The sequence below is a fragment of the Cavia porcellus genome, unplaced genomic scaffold, assembly GCF_034190915.1.
Source record: "Cavia porcellus strain 051 isolate PalLab524CR breed Dunkin Hartley unplaced genomic scaffold, mCavPor4.1 scaffold_35, whole genome shotgun sequence".
NCBI lineage: Eukaryota > Metazoa > Chordata > Mammalia > Rodentia > Caviidae > Cavia > Cavia porcellus.
In genome coordinates, this window is record NW_026947518.1 from 3095826 (window position 1) to 3119025 (window position 23200).

General features: G+C 37.6%; 1 protein-coding gene across 2 annotated transcripts in view; it reads right to left on the bottom strand.

Moving 5' to 3' along the window:
* Window positions 1-12192, bottom strand: part of LOC101789052 (histone H1.8-like) — a 109515-nt gene extending 97323 nt beyond the window's left edge. For both annotated transcript variants that reach the window (XR_010045576.1, XR_010045575.1), the window contains exons 1-2: window positions 12049-12192; window positions 10858-11051 (exon numbers count right to left, since the gene is read on the bottom strand). The gene's annotated coding sequence lies outside the window, so the exon portion shown is untranslated. The remainder of the gene's footprint in view (window positions 1-10857; window positions 11052-12048) is intronic.
* Between the last annotated feature and the right edge of the window lie 11008 nt (window positions 12193-23200).

Here is a 23200-nt window from a genome sequence, read left to right on the forward strand (position 1 = left end):
TGAGAAATTATTCCCAGTTAATATGAAAATATGCCCAGCAGGGATAATTCTTAAACAATAAATAATAATCAACAATAATAATAACAACAATAAACAACAATAAAATTGGAAAATCACTGCACTCCTAAACATATAAACTATTCTGTTTTAGAAGAGTAGAAAGAGATAGTATGAAGAAAAGGGTTAACAGTCTCTAATAGGTTCTTTCCCAAAGAGTAGAATTTTGGCATTTAGTTCACCGTGATATTCAATATGGGCATATGGTAGAGTTTTGTACATTTTGATGGCCACTTCACTAAAATATATTTAAGATAGAACTGTATATAAACAATTCAAAATAGGTTTCTTTTTTGTGAGCACTGGAATAATGAGTGACTATAAACTGCTTGTCTAGATTGTACTGTGTTTCTCACATTTTGTTAGGCTAAGATTGTAATGCTGTGTATATCTGATGCATTTTTCTCACCATGGTGACAAAATATCTGACACTCACAAAATAAAGGAAGGGAGGCTTATTCATAGGTCATGGTTGCAGCCCATGGTTGGCCCCTTCAAGAAAAAAACCCAAGGGCCTGAGGGCAGAGGGTGAACTGAGAAAAGCTGCTCTGGTCATGGCACCCAGGAAGCAGAAGGTGAGGGAAGACACAGGGAGACACAGGCTTCCACGTTATGGTCCAAGGCCTGTATCTTCCATCCGAACCTCTCTTCACGGCACATTCAGCTATGAATTTATCTCTACTAATGAGAATAACATTCCCATGACCCAATCACCTCCTCAAATCCCACCTCTGGAAAAATGAGTTTTATTGGAGTGGGGCAGATTCTAGATCTAAATCATGACAGTGAATCAAATTCAGAAAATAAAGATGATGGAAAGATTCATAGTTGTTACATGTGTTAATTTCTTCAATATAACTTCTTCACCTTATTTTGTGATTAGCCTCAGAGTTACTCAGACAATAACTTTGTGATAGTTTTTAAACATAAAGACACTGAAATTAAAAAGTCACTATCATTTTGTGCTGTGGCTTGTGTGCCTCTTGATGGTCCCCCAAGGGTCCACTGCGAATGAGCACTTGGTTCCCGGGTTGGGGTGTGAGGGTATGTGTGGAACCCTGAAGAGGGGGCACTCGGTGAGGATTCCCTAGATTATAGGGTGTGTCTCAGAGGCAGTTCTGGCACCCATTGGTTCATGTCATGGAGTAGCTGATAAATGCCTAGCCTAATAGCTGCTAATAGCTGCCATTATTCTTTATGCTACCTGTTCGAGGTGAAATCCCTTGTTTGCTCTCAGAAGACCTTCTACCCGTTGGTCAGCTCTACCAGGTGATGCGATCAGGAAGCCACATTTGCCATGGAAACGTGCTCTTTGGACTTTGAAACTCAAAACAGTGAAGTGAAAAAAAAAACAATTCTTTTCTTTTTTTCTTTTGTCTTTTCCTTTTTTATCTGTACCAGGGATCAAACTCACAGCCGCCTGCTTGCAAGGCAGGTGCTTATGCCCCTGAGCTAAATCCCCAGCCCCAAAAACTTTTTTCTTAATAAACAGCCTGTGTCAGGTATTTTACCATAACACAAATCTAATAAAATTTACATTAAAATGCATGTAAAATGCACTTTTAATTAACATTTTACTTTATATTTATATTATGTTATTAAATCTAGGATGTAAACATCTGTAAGAATCTCTAGTGAAACCTTGTGAGTGTGGAGGCAATGAAACTAATGAAAGAAGCTGATTATTTCTCCAAGAGTCTGTTATAAAATTGTTTCTTTTTTTACATTTTCCAGACGTATGAATGTGTGTTCACGCATGAATGTACACATGTATGTTTTAGTCTATTTTTTAAGATCATAAATATGGAATACATGGTCTTAAGTTTCTTCATTATGATTTTCATGGAACAAACACTCCAATATTGACTGGTAGACAAAAATTTAATTAAATATTTGGAAAATAAGTGGAATTTTCATAGTCAATATAATTCCTAACATGCCTGTAAACATCATGAATTCAAGGCATGCCTAGGCTTCATAGGGAAACCCTATCTCAAAGAGAAAGATAGAGAGAGGGATGGATGGAGAGAGAAACAGAGAGAGACAGACACAGAGAGAGAATGAATGAATGAATTTCCCAAAGAGAAATTTTTTTTCTGAAATCTAGAAGAAATTCCCTTTGGGGACTGCAGGATAATTAGGGCATCTTAATGAAATGAAAAAAGAATAATTATGTTGCTCATTACCATTGCAGCTTAGAAATGGAGCAGTGTTTTTCTAGCACAATGGAAGATGAACTGTAAGTATTACTTAGCTATTTCCACATTTGAAACTCTCCCTTCATGCTGGAAGGTTTATCTTAGATAGGACATGCAACTGTCTGTGTGGATGCACAATATAATGCAACTGTCTGTGTGGATGCACAATATAATCACAGTGAACACATGCATTTGATCAATCAATAGAGAGTAAGTGGCATTTGCCAGTGATCTTCTATGTTTTTCATCCCTCAGCTGTGTTATTCACTAGCATTCAACTTGTACTGTCAGTATTTTGTATCAATGTCAGAAAGTGGTCATCTTGTCTTTAGTAAATAGAATAATGAGAGTTAAAAGCTGAACAAGACAACAGCTATTGAGACAATTTTAGTCTCCAGAAGACAGACATTTTGTCATAGATTGATAGCTGTTGTACTTTGAAATGAATTATAAAAATCCATTTTCAGAGTATAAGAGTTGTGAATAACAATTAAACAGCTTTACTCTGTCAAGTCCCCAAGTAGTCAGTCACATCTGTGTTCCTTTTGCCCAAAGTACGATGTTGTTGTAAATTAAATACTGGTTTTATCAACTGATGCTTCTACCCAGCATTTTGTTTCCTTAAATGAAAAGCAATTAGAATATATTGCAATATGATGGTTGAGAAAGGAAGCCAGAAGTAGGAAGATGAGGCTGGCATTTCCTCTGCAGCACAGAACCAAGCATGCTTATCATGGCAGCACCTGCGGGAGTGGGAAGCATGAAGGTCTACATGACAATACTCTTGACCTCAGTCTTTGAACTTACACCTGAATCAATTCTGCGGCATTGAGTGTACCATGAAGTCTGGAGGAATACCAATGCGAGTGACTAAGTAACATTTCAGGGCTTCTTGCAAATATATTTTAATCATAAAAGCAGCTTAAATGTCCACTGAGGGATAAGTAAAGAAAATATGGCATAGTTACAAAATGATATTAATGAGGTATAAAGAAGAGTAAAATGTCATCTCTAAAAACAAACTGAACCTGGGATAATTATATAAAGTAAAATAAGCAAAACTCAGAAAGTCAAATTTTCAAGTTTTCTTTCATATGTAAAATCTAAAAAATAAAAAATTAGAAAGGAAACACAAGCTTATATGAAAGCATAAAGGAAGCTATTACAGGAAAAAATCAAGGAGGGGATGAAGAGAGGAACAGGGAATCCATGAGGGAGTGAGCTTGCTAAGTGTAGGTTACACACATGAATAAATATGTCAAAACTTCCCACCGTGTATAACTAATAGGACCCAATAAAACAAACATGCAAAGGAGGTAAGAAAAATGTTAAAGACACTATAATGTAAATACTATTTTTTGCCTAAAAATATCCCAGGATCTACATCCCAACACTTCTGATCTCATAAATAAATTCTATAAAGTTGCAGGATACAAAAATAAGTAGCATTTTTTCATATGCTAGCTATTCAAAAAAGAAATCAAGAAAATAATCCAATATAGAATAACTGAAAAAATATACTCAAGAATATGTTTACCCAAGGAGCTTGAAGCTCTTTTTACTTGAAAATATAAAACACTATTAAAAAAATTGGTGAATAAACAAAGAAATGGGAAGATGTCCTGCGTTTATGCATTGAAAACTCAATATTGGTAACATGGCCATGTTTACCCATCTGGGACTCTTCAGAGACCCTGCAATCACTATTGAAATTCTAATGATATTCAACGTAGGTCTATAACATATAATTTGAATTGTACATAATTCCATGAAAAATCTGGAATAGCCAAACTGATTATGAGCAAAAAGTATGTGTCTAGAAGCATCACACTGATGCTAGGTATACTTTAAAGCTATTATAATAAAAACTGACTAGCATAAAAACAAGAATACAGGCTAACTGAACAGAATATGGAGCTCAGAAATACATCTATGGAGAGTTTGCGTGGGATCCTGAGGCTGCCTTGGACAGATCTTTCCTATACATGATTTAGCGGCAGACGGGGTACTTTGGAGGAAGTTTTAAATTGCTGCTTTTTAAAAATGTAACCCTATCAGATGAATGCCCTTTAGTTTCCTCTCAGCATTGTAACTCAGCATGATGCACTCAAACATATGAACAACTCTGTAGGTGTCATTTTTCCCTGAAGACTGCTATCCTAGTGAGAATTCTGGTGGCTGTGGTAGGAGGTGTGCGTGAAGAGCTGCTCATGGTGAGACCAGTTTGGTGGATGATGAGACAGTTCCTGAGAAACACAGTGATAATCAGACGCTCACAGTGAAGGTTCATCGATGTTGAAAGAGGAGAGAAAATGGCGGCGTGCTAGGGGATCGAGCGAAGAATCTCTCCAGAGAATTCAAACTCAAAGCTAAAAAAAAAAAAAAAAAGACAGCATGGAGAGGACCAGACAAACCCATAGCGATTCTTATCAACCAAGACAGTACAGCTGGAGGATTTAAAGTCGTGCTGAGACCGGAGGCTGCAAATCCCGCGCCCTTAAATCAACGAACAGACTCGTGGACCCAACACGAAAAGCTGAGTTGCTTTTGGGGACTGCGGAAACTGAGACCCAGATCGAGACTCCAGGCGGCAGCCAGTTCTGCACCACTGCACCAGAGCAGATGTACAGAGCTCTGGCGTTTCGAATCTAAACGGTGCACAGAAATCTGACCAGTCAGCGCTGAGCCGCGAGGTGGGGAAAAGTGGACGGCTTGGTGTGTGGCGGTCCCGGAGCGGGGACTTGCACCGGACTCTGGTGAGTATAGAAAACCCCGCGGCGGCTGGGTTTGGCCAGAGAACAGCTGGCCCGCCACCACGGGGAAATCAATAACACAGAATCTGGTGCAGACATATTAGCCTGGCGGCTGAAACCGCAGCTTGGGGACATCACCAGGACCCCCTGTAGGGAGGGCTGGTGGAAGACATCTTGAGTCCTGGCAGAGTCTGATTGCTTGCTGGCTTCAGCTCCGCATGGAGAACTTAGTGGGAGCCATCTTGGTTTTGGGCAGATCTGCTTTTCTAGAGCTCCTATCACAGAGAGGTTTGGAAGAGAACGGCTGGGACCTGGGCAGAATCCTGTGCCATTACCCAGCTGCTTCTGATTCAGGGAGAACTGGCAGGAGCTGTTGGGGCTAGATCAGGCCTCTGCTTGGGGCCCAATGGGCGGATGCAGAATGGTCACAACTCAGTGACAACCAGAAAGTACAGCCTAATTTATGAACTGACACAGAGGCTAGAGACTAGACTGTACCGCCCCTGCATCCCAGCCTACCCCAGATAACTGCAAATTGGGGAGGACAGCAAAAACTCAAGCCAGCACGCTTCTGAAAGGCCCTAAGCAATTCGGAGAGGGCCAGAGAACTCCAGGACAGTCTGAAAGAAACCAGAAACATGACAAGAGATAAAAATAAAAAAAAATCTCCAGCTGTTCAACAGGAGAAATTAAACCCAAGAGAACTAAACACTGAAGAGAACAAGCACAGTAACCATCCATTGCTCGACTCAGCATCAGCCGAAATTAAAAAGTATTTACATGATCTCATAGAGGAATTTAAAGATGTACTCCTGATCCAAGTGAGGCAAGATATAAAGAGATTAATTAAAGAAATGACAAGCCCTGCCCAAGAGAACACAGATGGAAGAACTGAGGAAATCAGAAAAGAAAGAGAAGCATCTGAAGAATTTAAGCATAACTTAGAATACATGAAACAGATCCAAAGAGAAAATCAGGAAATTAAAAACTCCATTGAATATTGGCAAAATGCCTTGACAGAAACTAAAGACAACCTTCTGAAACTTGAAGAGAGATTTAGGGCTTATGAACGTGAAAGAAAAAGCCTCTTAAAAATAACAAGGAACCAGAAAGAAGCAATTCTAAAACTGGAAGATGATAAAAAGATGCATAACCTAAGAATAAAGAATGTGAGTGAGGAAGCAGGAACATCCAAAAATGAAATACAAAAAATATTCACAGAGATATTAAAGCAAAATTTCCCATGTATAGCAAAAAGAAATGATATCCAGATAAAAGAAGCATACAGAACGCCAGCTACCTACAACCAAAACAGATCTACGCCTAGGCATATAATAATCGAGATCCCAGAAATCCACCAAAAAAACAGAATATTAAAAGCAGCCAGAGAAAAGATGCAGGTTACCTATAACGGGAAATCTATCAAAATAACAGCAGACTTATCAACACAAACTCTTAAGTCAAGAAGGGAGTGGGGAGAAATATTCCAAGTCCTGAAGGAAAAAAATATGCAACCTAAGTTCATATATCCATCAAAACTCTCTCTAAAAATTAATGAAGAAATAAGATACTTTCAAGACAAGGAGGAACTGTGGGAGTTCATGGCCACCAATCCAACCCTACAGAGAGCGCTGAAGGACATTACAGAGAAAGAGAAGAAGAGATATCAGGATTACAGCTACAGTGGCAGAGAGGCCTCAGTGTACGGGGCAGACCATGGAATGAGGGAATAAGGTGGACAAATTATAGCAGAAAAGTGGAGTAGCAGACGTGAGGCAGAGACGGTAAGCTAATCTTTGGTAGAGACAGCTCTGAAACTATATTTAAAAAAAAAAAAGCAGAGGTCACTGCTAATGGTGTATAACGATTTAAAAGACACAGTAGTCCTAGTGCCATATTTAGATTGAATTAAATTTGTTCTGGTCTGTCCACTCATATCAGATTTGAGGACACAGACCTCTAGAACCAAAAATAGCAGGTTATACCATGGTAACCATCCTTACTTTCCTATTGACTTAAGCTGAAATCCTGTATTACTTACATTGTCTTACTATGACTGATCTTAATTGTATCTGAATCATAAGACTATTGGTTGGCCTTGACTGATCCTATTTGAAATCCGTATGCGTGTTAGAATCAACCCTAAAAGTAGAGGAAACTACTCTGAGCATGACAGGATGTAAAGGATATCCATACTGGTATGAATCAGTAACAGCTCTCAAATACTACAATGCAGTCAAAGATAAGTTTTTATAAAAATAGGTGATAGTATATTTAACTATAATAAGCCAGTGTTGCTGACAAATCTATTGAAAATAACAAGAGAAAACATAGTAGCTACGGAAGATCATTTATATTATAGTTTTGTAAGTCTTATCCATTGCATGTTTATCTAGGAAATTGTTTCGCTGTCTTGTTATGACTTGGTTTTCCCTATAATACAGAGAGGATAGGAACAAATACTCTGAGGAAGAGACCTGAAAAACCCGAGGCTTATTTTGTAGCATTATAATATAAATTCTAGCAACCTATTGCTTGCTGATTAAAATGACTCTGGACTGGTTTCTTCAGCTCAACTTCAGCATATGCAGAGATGGGGACGGCTATCACAAAGAGAATGAGAGATGCGAAAGTAGTTGGAAATGTCTTCCCTAATTTGGAACTTGAGGACCTAAAGAGACTCCATCATCCTGTAATGATTTGATTAGTTCTATAATATGCAATAAGTATAGAAAGTGGGTGAAGTTAGGGACAACTATTTGTAAGAGGCTAGAGACAGTTGGATAAGGTAGATCTCCGGTGGACTTGCTTTGAAATCTGTGTTTCTTTAAATTGTTTTTTATTTTTTTTTAATGTTCTGTTCTGTTTTGATATGATTAACCTTATCCTCTTAGAGATGTAAAACAAATAGGTGGGACTGATAATCATATTACGGAGCTTTTGTTCGGCCATAGAGCAGAATGGTTTGTAGGGTCACTTTTTTGAATGTCATTCTAAATACTTTAATTCTATAACCTAAACAGCCATTTCGAAGAAGACAATTTGTAACTTATCAACTGGCAATTTCTTACCTTTTGTTTGTCTGTAATTTAGTATTATTTTTCTACCCTTTTTTTCTTTAATCTCCATGTATTTTTTTTTTCGTTTCCTTTTCTTTAAATAAAAAAAAAAAAAAAAAGAAATACATCTATGCTTTTGCAAACAGTTGCTCCTTGCACATTTCCAAGAGCGCATAAAAGAATGGCTACCTCTGATGCCCGGAGTAGTAGATATCTACAAAGCAATGAAATTATGTGTTTTCCTTATGCAATAAATAAAAATAAATTTTAAATGAAGTTTTAAAGGTCCGAAAACGTAAAATTTTTAGAAATTTGAGGAAAAAGTTTGTGAATACTATGGAAAGCTGTAGTTATAGGTCACTGTATGATAGGGACCTGTTTAGCTGTATGTCTCCTAGAAAGCATATAATCCGTAGTTTAGACACTCATTGTTAGACTAAAAATTTTAAAGCACCAAAAATAAAACTAAGCAGTTTATTTAGAGTAAACAAAATATGAAGTGGGCAAAAATCATACATGTGATTAGAGTTTAACATCCAAAACTAGAAAATACTTCAGCTCAATAACCAACCAAACAAAAATAATGTGAATAAAATGATTAAATGAAGTTATAATATTCTCAATTGACAACATAAAAAAAATCTATCAGTTTTGTGAAAAATGCTCAATGTCATTAATCATCAGAAAAGTACAAATTGAAGACACAAGGAGATACTGATTCACAAATGTCAGCATGACTGTTATCAAGAATACCAAGGATAAGAAGTGTTCAAAAGAGGTGAAGAAGAGTAACATCTTGCACACTGTTATAAGGAATGTAAACTGATATCGAACACATGGTGGAAGTTTCTCAAAAAAATAAAACTAGACCTGCTATATGATCCAATAATTTTATTATTTGGTATGTGACTAGAAATTTAAACTGTTATGTGAAAGTGTGATCTGTATTCTCCTATGGATTACAGAATTCTTCAAAATACTCAAGACATGAAATGCACTTAGATGTTCACTGATAGAAAAATGGATAATGAAAATATTATTCATAAGTGCTGTGTATGTGGGTGTGCTTGTGTGTGACTGAACGCTTTTCAGTCTTACACAAGAAAGTATTCTGTCATTTATAATATATAAAAGAACTTTCACTTGTTAAGTGAAATTAGGCAAAGAAAAATGCTACATGATCTCATAAGGGTAGAATGATATTTAACAAAGGCTGATGCACAGGAAGTGGGGGTTCGTGGTTAATCGAAAAAGGGCTGTTAATGAAAAATCACAAACTTCATTTAGGTAGAATGTTAAGTTCTGTATATTCATTTTAAAAAATGGTGACTATTGATGATTTAACACATACTTAGAAATTGCTGAGAATGGATTTTTAAATACAATAATACCTCAGTATATGAATTCTTCTGTTTGCAAACAATTTGGTTTGCAAACAAAACATTTAGCAAACTTTGTTTCCACACACAAGTTTTACTTCCGTGGTTATACCCATGCAACCACAGTTATTTTCCCCAAAATTGTGAAACAAATAGATTATAAACCAAGGCACTACTGTATCTCACCACAAGAAATTTGTATTTTTGCCATATTAAATTCCTTTTCTTTTAATCTCGAAATGGGTCTACATCAAAAGCCACTATATTTTGGAAGTATAATTTTTTAACTTTCAATTTTCTGACCATAAGTTCCCCTCTTCCAATTATAATTAATTTACTTTCCTATCTTGAAATAACTTAGATTTATTTGAAACTATTCATGTATTTTATGGAGTAATTATTAACTATGTACCGTATATCCTCTTTTGATGGTTTATGTATTTATATGGCTTATTCTACATACTATTAATAAATTGCATCAAATTAAATATATTAATGGTATTAAAGCATTGTTTTAGCCTAGGAAAACTGCTCACATTTTTAACACTTCTGTTGTTTTTAATGGCTATCTGATTTCATTTTGGACTAGTAGAATGGAATACTTGAGACGTGGTAGATTAAACTTAACAGACATGTTTCAGCATATGGGTTCACAGGCTGTGAAGGCTACGGTCAAGGTGTAGGCACTTGTCAGCAGCCTTCTGTGGCATCTCCCACAAAGTAGGAACAAAGTGGTTGAAAAGATATAAGAATGGCCCTCACACTTTTGTAATGACAGAAATCCCAACCATGAGCATAAATCTCTAGACACAAACACCTAAAGCTTACCATTTAATTTCAGCAAGTCTTAGCAAAAGCTATAAACCATACCACGTAGTTTGTTTCATGTACCACTTAACATTTTACATATTAAATAAGCTAATATTTTCAAAACTCTAATTCAATGAAATTCACTCAAATTGCATAATTTTGTTGTTTTTGACTAAATATTCATCAATTTTAGCATGATTACATTTATTTTAATGTACTTTCCCTGTGTTAGCATTTAGTCTCAATTAATGCATTGTAAGTTTAATTTTATTATGTAAGGTGTTCTAAGCCTTACATCTCATTTATAAATTTCATATGCTATTTTGCTTTACCTTTAAAAAACATTTAATATGTATTCCAGAACACTGCTGAAGTAAATCACCTTGAGAACTTTAAATTTTAATTTTAAATATCTAAAAATTTTTAATTTTTTGCTTTTTTAATTTTTATAATTTTGAAGATTTTGTATCTCATAAATTTATGAGATAAAATGATCTTTGATGCTGGCATCTCAACAATTCTTACTGTGATGTTTTATTTCCTTGTTTCTCCACAGAAATATAATGAAAAAATAATAGGCCTCAAGCAATGCACAATTTACCTTACAAATCTGGAAATATTCTGAAGTCAAGGTTTCCTGAATCTCCTCTCTCAGAACTCCAGCTGTCCCTCCTGGATGCAAGGGACCACTACCAGTCCCACCGCTGTTACTGCCACTGCTGCTGCCACTGCCCAGTGAGGAGGCAGTCAAGCCATCCAAAACTTTTCGGAAATTAAACTTCTTCATTTTAAGAACTGTTGAGAAAGTCAAAGGAAAAGAGAAAGGGTTGACTAACTACATAGAATTATACCGGGTAAAATCATTTATTCTTCCATATTCGGGCAGTAATAGCCAGCCCCATTTTATGAGCATTGGCTGAAAAGTGGAAAAGAAGAAAGGCCTCGTTTTGTCAAATTTTAATTCTAAAATACATATCTTCATAAAATAAAGACCATTCCTAGAGCAACTGTATTCCTTCTTCATACATCAGATTTTCAAGGGCTTTATCCCCAGCTGTAACTACGCTTTGACAGCACTGGGGTCAAAATAAAAGGCAGTGTCGTCATTAGTATTATATCATTATTATTATACAATCAAACCAGAATCAAAAGAACAAGACCCTCCGCGTCTCTCTTCAAGGCGGGATTTCCTTCTAAAGGTTCAGCTAGAATAATTTTTATTTCCAGAAAAACGTTGTGGGGGGGGGTTGCTGCAATTTACTCTGCCACCATCTTCCAGGCGACCCCCCCCCAACCCTCTGTCATCTTCAACCCTGCCTTTTTTCTCGGCAAGAAATTTGGGAGGCAAAGACGCCTTTTATTCCACTCCCCATTCCCAACAGTGGGAGCCCAAAACTTCTGCGGCTGACAGCACCACAGCCGACGGGAGGGACGCGCGGCGACGCCGGCCGCCTCCGCGCTGCCCTGCACCCTCATCCCGGCCCCTCCCGCCCGCGCCTCTAGACCCCCACCCCACCTCCTCCCACCCCAGCCAACCAGCCGCTCGCAGCCCCCGCGGCGTCCGCCCGCCCGCCCCGGCGCTCTCCGCAGCACGACAGCGGCCCTCAGGGGACGCGAGGCGGTGGCGGCTGCGGCGCAAGTCCCGCCTGAGCCGGCCGGGCGCGCGGAGTCAGGCTCCCGCCGTCGCTCCCCGGGGCCGAGCACCCAACGCGCGAGCACACAAGCACCCTCAGCAGACCGCCGCGCTCCGGGCCGAGCGCACACACACGCGCGCCCACGGGCCCCTACAGACCCTGCGCGGGCGCCCACACGCATGCCAGCAGGTGTGAAGGAAGCGCGGCTGGACGGCGAGCGCTGCGTCCCGGACGAACGTCTAAGGACCCGGATTTAGGCGCCCGCCTCACCGCCGCTAGCCGCCTACCAATCCGGGAAGAGAAGGTCGCGGAGGGCGGCGGGCTTACAGGCGTGGGTGCGCCCGCCTAGGGCAGCTCCGCCGGTGTCTCTGGTCTTGGCGCCGGGCGCTCTCCAGTATTAGAAGAGTGTCCATCATTTTGTTTATAAATTCTGTATTTATAAGAATTCAAGCCTCTGGCAATGCCTTTGGAATATCTTTTAAGAAATTATCAATGGTTTATTTTGACCAAATTTCCTAAAGTGAGTTCGTTGGAATTGTAATTCCTCCATGATAGATTGTGAATGTCAACTTTCAGTCTCCCAAAATTGCCTCTTAATTGCCTTCTACCTCTTGCAATACATTAGAAATTACATTCCACTTTCTGTTAATATGTATTAAGTGTATGGGACAGTAATAAAATATGCTTCAATATGCATTTTATAAATATAATTTTAATCCACAAATTCTAAAACCTATTTTCTGGGTATGCAAAATGAAAGAATTATCTTTAAAAGATATTTGATTATTCCTATTTTAAGTACTCATTTGGCTGCTTTTCACTTAACCTTTATTTTCATGTTTCTAAAATTTTATATAGGTTATTTGGAACCTGAAACATTTTGCATTGAAAGAGTGATGACTAAGGATATCATAGAATGGCAGTACTAAAGTGTCATTAAAAATATTTCTATGAGAAAATATAGGAGATAGCACAGAAATAGTTATTTCTGGTGGAGTACATATAGTATTTCTAAAAATGTAACCTTTTTTCTACATATGATTAAATTTTATCGTGACATTTTGGAATTCTTAGAGTTAGGTTTGCTTTTAATCAAACATTGCTATTTGAAGAAAAAAGATTAAATAGAAAGATAATTATTATGGGAAATATATTTTGACAATTCCATAAGAAAATCATCTGATATAAACCTCAGAAAAGTCTCTGTGAAGGGAATTATATCTATGCTGAGAGCTGAAGGATGAGTTTTCAGATACACAAGTGAAGAATCAGGACAAAGATGACAATTTTCCAGGAAAAAACCCCAAAATGTTCAAAAGATATGGTGAGAATTTTATGTTCCATGACTAGAAATGTTTTGAGTTTTGGTTGGTTTGAATGGCTGGAAGAGAAGATGGCAAGAGATATATCTGGGGCTGTAATCAGGGCATATATATAAATAGTCTTATAAGCCACTCTGAGTAGTTTGAACTTTAAAGTCAATAGGAAGCTAGACTTTAAATGGCTTTAGACAGATGTAATTTGATTAAATTTAAATTTTAAAAATATCCTATTCAGGAATGGAGAAATGATTGGAGAGAGAGTAAAAAATTATACTCTGGGTAAAAATTATAATACTTTGTGGGGAAGAGTTAAGCTGTTTTATTTTAAAAATAGAGGAAGAAGTGGAACAAATATAAAGAGAAAATTCAAGGATGGTATCGAGGTATTTGTCTTGAAGAACTGTGTATAATAGTGCCTGTTACTGAAAGAGAGCCAAAGATTTAAGTTTTGAAGTAAAGCAGTGTTCAATTTTAGGTGTGTTGAACTGTAAAGGTTCATTACATTCAGATGGTAATTAAAAATGACAAGAGGGATATAGCTCAGCAGCACAGCGCCTACCTGGCAAGCACAGTGTTCTGAGTTCAGTGCCTGGTACCCTCACGCCAAAAAGATTAGATTCCCAGTTTTCAGTGAAAGAATTCGTGATGAAATTATCCTACTGTAGTATTCTTGCAGGGATCTGTGAAACAATTTTGGTTCTGTAGGTGGGCAATGTGCCATCTAGTTTGTCACAGTTCTTATCCTTTTTAACTCAGTGATTACCATGGATTTTTAAATTCATGACCGTATATTATATAGAAATAGATGGCAGTTTAGGACAGGATACCACGCAGTATTAACATTTAGGATAGGACAATATGAAAAGACCAACAAATCAATTTAAGATTCAGATATTCTTTATTATTTTGGGCAGAATCTTTCATGATTTTCATACATGCTTAAGCCATGATGAATGGGAGAAAGAGAAATGAATTGTGATGTCCAGAAGAATTACTGATCATTGTTTAGGTGCTGTTATATGAATTTATTGTCATTGACTTTTCTATCTAATTTTTTGAAATTTCATGATCCATAATTTTATATTTTAAAAAATTCATTATAAATAACAGAAATTTATTCTGATAAACAAATATAATCCTACATTATTCTGCTGAATTAGTTGGTTTTATAACCAACTAGAAGAATCTTGCATATAGTTTCATTCCCTAAAAAAATATTTTAGTGATTCCCTTATGGTAAATGAAAAAAGATTTCAGTGGACCAACAAGCTTGGAAAATATTGAAGATTTGGGATAACTATTTGCGTAGTACTGGTTCTAAAAAGTTTTGTAGGAAAAAATATTTAACTTTATTTAATTTAGAGTTTCCCAAACTTTAAGGAAATGAGTCATTCTTTCCTAATCAGGCCACATGACATTGAAACCACTAAATGAGATCCAGCAAACATTCTGCTCCAGTACTGTGCTCACAATGGGTAAATAATGCCCAGATAGGAAGACCTAAGAGACCGCCTGCTGTGGCCCATCTGATTGGACAGTTCATATAGCCCACCTCTTCATCAGTGATTCAGTCTTTCTCTACTGCTCTCCTCCTGAATCAAGAATAAACAGGGAAAGGAACCCCTCCCTGCAAGACTGGATCCCAAATGATAGACTGTAGTGCTGACTTCTGGAGCTGACTGTCTTCTACAGTGCTGATATCCACAGAGGAGTGCTTGTAACAAAGAGATTTACCTCAGGCTTTTTATTTCCAATTCCATTTGATTTCAATGGTAAAAATAAACTAAAACTAAATTTCAAAACATGTCAATCAGGGGACAACAATGGTAAATACTTTGCACACTGTCATCCCCCGATCATTCATACCAGAGCACAAGACATTTGTATTCAATTTTCCAAACAATACTGTAATGGGCAGCTGAGTTAGTCAAATAATGTTGGCAGTGAGACAGGGCTAGGTTCTCCAAGGATCCCATGCAGAAGCCCATATACCTTCAACTATAGGGAAGGCAGACACTTCCTGCTAAGCGTCAGACTTCAGGACAAAAGATTAAGCAAATGTATTCATATGGTAAGGATTGATATTTGAAATGGTTCTCTAGCACTCTGAGGAAGTCAGCAGTTACCATTCAAGTAAAGCCTGCTATTCCAAATAATTCCTATCATCCTGGTGAAATCATGAGTCACCTTCTGAACCCCTTAATTGAAGAGTTACTACTGCATAAAAATGCCTAGTTTCTGTGTGACAGGCTTCCCCATTTGATCTCAATTTAATCACTTTTACCTGAACTATTAATTTTATTGGCTGCCATATTTCTGTCCCATCTTATGCATATCTGCCTTGTGAGCTCCCAGTATTCCCACCTTAAATCCACCTCACAAAATGATTTTACTCTATAGAAGTCCCTAGAAAAGACAGTCTTTGGCAACCCACTCAGGACCCCTTCTCTCTCTCAGACAGCTTTCTTTCCCAATAAATATATTCTACTCTTAAATTCTGTTGTTCCTAAAATTTATGCTTTAATTTTAGAGAGCACAAACTCACACCGGACATAGTAGATCAGGAGTTTCTTTCCCCTGTACCAATACCATTATAAATTTTTCTCTTTAGTGAACTCAGATAAATGAATAGCAGTTTGTGTTCTATAAAGCTGATCTAATATCTTCAGGGATACTCTCATTGAAGGCCTTTATGCCTGCATTTAAGTGCTGCTTCTGTTTTCTGAAAGTGAACTGATCTGTAATTTTGGTTATGGTATCTACAATTTATTAAGGATATGACTCAAAATATTTCTTGTGAATGGTTACCTCCAGAATTGGAGGAAGACACATAGCAAACCTTCTTTATTTTCATTTCATCATTCAAACTGAGGGATGTACTTGAAAGACTTTTGCCCTTGAATGAGTTACAGGACCTCCTGGTGGTAGTTGAACATGGTGGAAGGCCCAATCAGGGATGCTAACCATATGGCCACTTCCTCTTTTTCCCTGATTACAACCTTCTCATTCCTTTCCCAGGGGCCTGAGGAAAATTCCAGTCAGCTCCTCACATGACAGAAACGTCTGTTCCAATCTCCACATCTAGTCAAAAGTCAGATATACCCCTAACCACATAGTAAAAAAACAACCTTGGTTTTTTTGGGCTCCTCCTCACATTCCTTACATAGAAAGGCCACTTTTACTTTTTCTTATATTCTGCTTCTCTATTGCCCCCCCAAAATGCTAACAGTACTGATTCTTGTCTATGTATGTGGCTAATTTACCTCCTCAGTAATTCATATGATCAATGCCGTGGATATATAATTGAAATTAATGTAGTGGACTGTTGCTTCACTCCATCAGTGTCAATGCAGTGAGTTTAAGCCTACGATAAAAATAAACCTTCATATAAACTTCAATGCAGAAAAAGCATCAAAATATAAACAGGGTCCTACAGATGTACAAACTTCTTTCAATAACATAATAGAAGCCTTCTACAAAAAGGCAAAAATACACATTTCATGTATCTTAAAATTGTTGAAGGAGCCAGTAATGTAGAAATTGTTCTGAACAATTTTAGTTGAACATTCACTTTTATACGAGATAACCTACTGCCATGGCAATATCTAGTTCTTGCTAAATTATATACTCAAAACAATTATTTTACATTTATAATGACTGATTTATACAACTTTATACATTGCCAGGAATACAACCACTGTGAGCTGTATTGATCACTTAAAACTGCATGAAAAGTGAAAAGCATTCAGACAAATCATAAAGATATTTATGTTAATTTGGCTCATGTTAATGATAGAGGGGAATGAAACTCCTGATCTACTATATATCTGGAATGAGTTTTTGTTCTCTAAAATAGAAGAATAATGTTTAGAATGATGGAGTTTAAGAATGGAATATATTTATTGAGAGAAAAAAAGCTTCTGTCAAGGAGACAGAAGGGGTCCTGAGTGGGTTGCCAAAGACTCTGTATTTAGAGAGTAATAACAGAAGTTAGATGGGTCAAAAGAGGGGAAGAATGGGAATTTGCAAGATGAGCATAAGGCAGGATAGAGCTGTGTTCAACTAATAGGGTCAACTGCTCAGGTAAAATTGATTCAATTAGGAACAAATGGGGGAGCATGTCCCATACTAAGTGGGCTTGCTTAACAGCAGGGAGTCTTCCTGTAAGGGGGTTGGGATGGTGAGTCTTGACTTCTTCAGGGTGATGCAGAACTATTTGGACTATTGGTTCTTAGCACTTGATTGTATTTCTGTTGGCATTTGTCTTGAGATTTGGCCCAGAGCAAGAGGTGATTGTCTCTTCCAAGGCTATAAGCAATCTGAATTTAGCCTCTTGCTCCTTTGAAGTCCCAGCCCTGTTGTTACAGGCAGCTGAGTTAGTTAGACATATATAGGCATTGAGACAGGATTAGGTCCTAGAAATGGCCAATTCAAAAGCCCAGATACCTTGCAACCATGGGGGAGACGGGATACCTCCGGTTGTGGGTCAGGCCTCAAGATAAAACATTAAGCAAATGCATCCCTATCCTAAGGGCTGAGCCAGAGGTGACAGACAGGCTTGAACTGGCTCTGACCTGGCTGCTGCCCCAGTCTCAACCCCACTCCTGGTCTCATTGTTCTGTTGCCCCCTGCATCATAGAACCTTTTTTTTCTAGAAAATATCTGGTGGATCATAGCACAAGGAATCCAAAGGGAATTTATAATTATCTCTTAACTGTAGCTTTTAAACATCCAGCAGATTAATACCACACAGTACAGGACAAGCAGTAAACTTAATATAGAACATTAAATGGAAGTGTTAGTTTCTATTAACCATTGGTGTTTTAACATTTGAGCACTGAAAAAATTTGTGACATATTTTGGACTGCTTACTATTACATTACATAAATTTTTGTTAAAAATTATTATTTGACTGGTGACCTTGTATTGGCCTGATTTAAATCACCAGGCTGGAACACAAGAAAAAGGCATAAGACATCTAGGTATGAAAGAAAACATTTGTCATCATAAACAATCACAACTTTATATTTGAAGGCATGAAAATACCATCATATCAGCAACAATGAATTGTCTTAGTAATATGAACTTTACTGGAACTTTTTCCAATGAGGCTAAAGTGTTTATTTGGACCTCCCATCAGTGAACCTGACCTGGTTAAAGTACCTGGTTGTTCATGTGTAAATACCATATAGTCTCCCTAGTGTGAGAAATGGTAAGAGTACATAAGAGTTTGTGGTAATCGTGCTTCCCCGTTACATTGCTTTGGAGCCTTATAATATTCCCATTCATTACTCAGAATGGTTTCATCCTGGGTTGTTTGATTTTATTATCTATGATTATTTGAACAGTTATTTTGAAAAAAACAAAACATCATAGTAGTCAGTGCTGATTTAATATCATCTTGTTTTGAAGTGCAAACATCCTTTTAGTCTTCTGTTTCCATTGGTTCTATTTTGTTGTATCCTATTGGATTGCATTTTGTGTGGTAGTATAAACAAATATTTTATGGACAATGAGATAATATAGTAACCATTGTTCATTTTGTGCTATTTGGTTCTGAATAATCTGTAATAATTTCATGCTCTTTAATGGTTTTATAATATTTTGTTATGTTTGATACTACTGTGTATGAAGATATACTCAACTACTTCAAGGAAAGAGACTTTATGGTAGCTACTGATATGTCAGGTTGTATTGTATTGAAATACTTTGTTGCTTAAACTGTTGTGTTCCAATCACATTTATTAAGTGCTCTTTTATTTTAATCTCTTTAAAATTAAAATAAATTTTTTAAAAAGTTACCAGGTGCCACTTTCTTGTCTACCAATTGAAGTGCTGTCTAATTTTGCCTCACCCCAATGGATTTTGTTTAACCACTTATAGCATCATTTTGACCAGCTGGAAACTTTGGTGGAAGCATGTCTTTTAAATCTGTTATCCAAAGAAACCTTTATTACATGATCTGAAAATATAAATGTTGAGGAAAAAGTTGTTGAGCTCAAATAAAAAGAAAAACCTGCTAACAGAGCAGACAATTGGACAAATGGACAATAGATGTATATGAACTGACAATCATCTTATAAAATTAGAATGCCCTCAAATATAATTGGCCAACTTGAACTATAATAGAGTGAACCTTCTTATAGATCAATTAATAGAGATCTCGTGAAATAAGAATACCAGAAATGGAACCTAATTGATGGTTAACCTGAGGTAGCTCAGAAAGTTAAAAAGAAGGAACACAAATATTAGTTAATCTTTTAGGTCCAGCCTGTTCCCAAAGCAGCAGTAGAGATGAGCCCAGCAGGTGCATGTGTGTAATTAACATGGCTGCTGGCAACCATGTGGCCTGCCAAAAGACTGCAATGCCTGAGACCCAGTATGGTGGGCAGGCAGAGAAAATGGCAATGCATGGGAAGGAGAAAAAGAACCCTCAGATGGGACAGAGGGCTAGAGCAGGGGGATTGAGAAGTCAGAGCCTTGTGAGAAATGCTAGGGGAAGGATGAGAGACCCTAGGGGGAGGATTGGAGACCCTAGGGAGTGAAGGAGGAGGAGTGGATGACACAGGGGTACAGAAACCTTTGGCTGAGAAAGCAGTGGGATTTGGTATGAAAGATATGGGGAGAAGCTGTAAAGACAGGAGCCGCATCATAAGTGAGGGGAAAGGGAGAGATCCTGGTGGAGCAGAGTGAGCCAGGAAGGAGTACTTGGGCCATCACAGAAGACAGAGTGAGAGAAAACCACGTCCTTAAAGTGAAGAAGGCCTAAAGATGAAGGGTTTTGGCCAACTTGTCACCACTGTGACAAAAGCATTAATAAAAGATCAGCTTTTTGGTTGTTGTAGCCTTTTAGAGGCCAAAAGCACCAAGGTTATGAACCAGGCACCAAGAAGTGTTTTCTTAAGGGCAGGAAGTGGTCCCCATGACCAAATTATAAGGGAGCTGAGAGAACAATTTCACCTCAGGAACTAAGAGCTGTAGCTCCCTGAAGGAACATGGAAGCTGTGCTTGGTCACACACAACTAATCTATTTTGAAAGTGTGACAGGCAAAGTCCCAACACCCATTCTTCTTGGCAGGTAACCAAAGAGAGCAGAGCAGGGTCCCAGCACATAAAAATCTCCATGTTACCTCCAGCTGTGTGGCCTAAGGGGTGTGGAAACTAGTAACCCTGTTTGGGGATGGCAGGATGTGTTTTCTGTCACAAGATTGCTAAGAAACAGAAACAAACAAAAAAACAAAAACAAACAAACAAACAACAACAAAAAAAAAACAGAAGGTATCTCACCCATGTTCAGTGAGTAAGGTTGCTGTTACATGCATATTAGCAGTGGCAAGTAAACCATCCAGGAGGAAGAAACAGGTGGTTTTAAAACAAAGGAACTCAAAATGGGAGGGATTCCCAGGAGACACTCAATCTGCCTTACTGGTCAAGGAGACAAATGATAGGATTTTTGGCATGGTAAAAGAGAGAATACACAGTAAAAATGTCATGTAGGGCCATACATATAGTTTTCCATTGCGGTGGTGCTTAAAGGTGGCATTGCTGATGTGCAAGTAGCTGATTGGGACTCTTTTCATGCCACAGGTAAGTTGCATAGGAGAGGGGAAAGAGACCCCTGGTCGCACATCCCAGTGCTGAAATGCCCCAATTAGAGCAAAATCCTGTCAATTTATTTCTCTCAAAAAATATATTCTGCTCTTACCTGCATTGTTCCTAATTATTCATTCTTGAATTTTAGAGAACCTTAACTTATACTCAACATAGTAGGTCAGGAGTGGCATTCCCCTATATCACTGTCTGACTGCTTATATTTCTAACTAACTCAGCTGCCCATAACATTAAGAATCGTTTATCAACTTCTCTTAGCATAATTGCAGCAAATAAAATGTACTTAATGAATATAGTGAAATATAAGATTAAAATGAAAAAATAATTATCACAGTTTGTCTATCTAGCATCACCAAATATTTTCAGGTTTCAAGTAAGGGAAAAAATAAAAACTAAAAACAACTCTCAGCAAATACCCATGGTATAGGGGACAGTATATCGTTCACTGTATTTACCATGTTATCTGTAGATATTTTGTAGAACACAAAAGAAAAATTGAGCTACTGAATGAATATCTGTCAATTTCAATAATTGTGCTCATAGCATTTCATGGTTGGCAACTCTAGAAATTTTATTTTTCATACCAGGGATTGAACACATGACCTTGTGCTTGCCTGGCTGGTCCTTGTACCACTGAGCTCAATCCCCAGCCTGAACAACCTTTGATTCTAAACATGACTATTACCACTCTTTAATTTGTCATTGACAGATTTAATTGAAAATTTTGTTCATCTACATCTTCACAAATGAAATTATTTTCTTTCCTTGCATTTTAAATCACTTTGTTTTTAGGTCCTGGGGATCAAAATCACAACCCAGCTCTTGCCAGGCAGGTACTTTTGTTTGCTGAGCTAAAACCCAGGTCTCTATTAAATAATATTTTCTTAAACGTATAAATATCACTTTATCCATTCAAATAGTATTATGATTTTACTACAGGAGGCCAAGGTAGACAGAAATTGATATACAATAAGAGAGGAAATGGAACCTCAAAGGAATCAATGTAAAAAACTAAATACAACAATCCCTGCTAGAGGCACAGCTGAAGAAAGCCAGACCTGAAGGTGAAGATGCAGTGACCATGTCTACATGCCTCTTAAAGAGAAAAACAATAGCTTGAAACGTACTACAGTTACCACCACCTTCCCCAGGAAGTCCAGGTAGGCATCTATTACCATACTCAATGAACAGAACACCTGGGCTATTATTCCCACAAAATTCCTTGGCTCTTTGTGCATACTTTTTCTGGGTGACTTGCTGCCCTTCTGAATAATATTAGTTAAGCAGCTATACACTTATAGGTAGTTTGTAGTTTGAGACCCACACTGCACTCACATTCTGACTTTGCTGTATAAATGACCACTGACAATAAATCTGTGGCCTAAACACTGAAGACCCCTCCTGCAAAGGCAGGGCTATTCTGTCTTTTTTTCCAAGAAAACTTATTGAACTTCTTTTGATTTGTGACTTCATTCTTCATTGCTGTGAGCCAACCAACTTCCTGAATTTGCCATCAAACAGGGTAGGATTATATTTCTCCTATTTCAGCTTGAATATCAAACATCTGCTAAAGCCCATGATTCAAAGCCTTGATTTCAAGCTGCTTATTTGCTCTGAGTTTGACATTTCCATGAACTTTTGGACCTCCTGTCTAGTAGACTGCAGATGTATTGGAGGAAGGAGGTCACTATTGTGATGTGGCACAATAGGGTCCCATTCATAACTGTATTTTTCACTGCCTCGTGGGTAACACTTCAGGACCAGCTTTCCTCTGCAACATCATTCCATAATTCCAATTTTAGTTAAGTCAACTTTCATTCAGCTCTAATATTTTGGTTTTCTTTTAATAGTCTTTCTCTGTTCCTCGGTTTTTATAGTTTTTCATTTTTGTTTTTTGTTTTTAAAGACATAGTCCCTCTTTGTAGTTCTGGCTGACCTTGCACTCACTATGTCGGGTAGTCTGTCCTTGAATACATGGCCATTCTCCTGTTTCAGCCTCTTTAATGCCGGGTAAAGAGGTGGGTATCATAACACATTTTTTGTCTTTTTTCTTCCCTCCTTTTCACTATGATTCTTTCCTTAAGGTGACACTGTATTTAATCTAGGTTCTTGCTTGTGTCAGTAAACCTTTCTGGAGCTTGAGGTCAGTTTGTGAACAACAATATATGAATCCACACAGACAAAGGATAAATTTGGAATTTAAATAGCTGTGCTCAGAACCATTTCTCCCATTTCAAAACCTCCCCCATTTCAAAATCTAAACTAGTGATCCTGGACTGGAATGTTAAGAGTTTTTAAAAGAGAGAATCACAAAGAACATCCTATTGGAAACAATGTAGCTAGAATCTTATGTTAATTTTTGGTTGACACCTGTATC